Below are 1,024 nucleotides of genomic sequence, written 5' to 3' on the forward strand. Positions count from 1 at the left end.
TCTCTCTCTCTCTCTCTCTCTCTCTCTCTCTCTCTCTCTCTCTCTCTCTCTCTCTCTCTCTCTCTCGTGCACACTCCCGACCCGCCGGAAACCAAGTCTCCGTCCGCCGCCATCCGGCCGCCAGAGACCGCCGGACCACTTCCGTACGGACCCCCGCCGTCCCCTCTCTCTTTCTGGGCCGGTGACCGACCGTGTAACGCCGCCGTTCGAGAGAAAACCCGCCGGATAGCCTTTCGCCGAAGTTCCCTCCTCCGGCCACCATAAGTCGTGATTTTTAGCCCATCTTGTAGCCCTCATCAAGATGAGTAATCCCTCAAAAGGAATTGGTCTAATTCGATCTTGTTAGGGTGAAATGTATAATTGAAGTTCTAGGGATTTATGGATGTTTTGGTTCGATTACCCTAATTAGCCTTAGAATTGGATTAAGTGCTAGTTATGAAAGTTGTTGTGCATGATGAGAGGATCATTCTGTTAAAATTTGAGAGGCAATGGTCATCGCCGAAATACGGCTACCGGCCGCCGCGCCGGCGGAGTTTAGGGGCAGTTTTTCATGATTTTGGGTTTGTTTTCATGAGAGGAGTTTAATGAAGTATAGTTGGGAATTATAGTTGGGAATTTTTGGCGAAGTTTTGTTAAGGTTTGGGATTTATCAATGATTAAGGATTTAGGCGGTTATTCGAATGGAAAGTCGGCAATTGGTTTAGCAGGATTTAAACTTCAAAAAGATTAATTTATGGCTTTCGGTAAGTGCGAAGTAGTGTGAGCCTTATTAGATTAAAAGTGGAGAAGCCTTATTAGATTAAAAGTGGAGAAGTTGGGCAAGCGAGATGAATTATAGGCTTCCTTTTGTTTCGGAAATTTTTTATTAAAAGTATTATCCTAGTTTGGAGGCTTAATAATTATTTTTATTCAGGATGTGAGGAGGATCGTGTGGAGGAGGCCTCGGATCGTCGGCAGACATAGCCGAGCACTGTGAGTGGACCTTTGATTTTAATATCATGCATGCGCTAAAGTTATTTAATTT

This window comes from Fragaria vesca, linkage group LG4, assembly GCF_000184155.1.
Source record: "Fragaria vesca subsp. vesca linkage group LG4, FraVesHawaii_1.0, whole genome shotgun sequence".
Taxonomy (NCBI): Eukaryota; Viridiplantae; Streptophyta; class Magnoliopsida; order Rosales; family Rosaceae; genus Fragaria; species Fragaria vesca.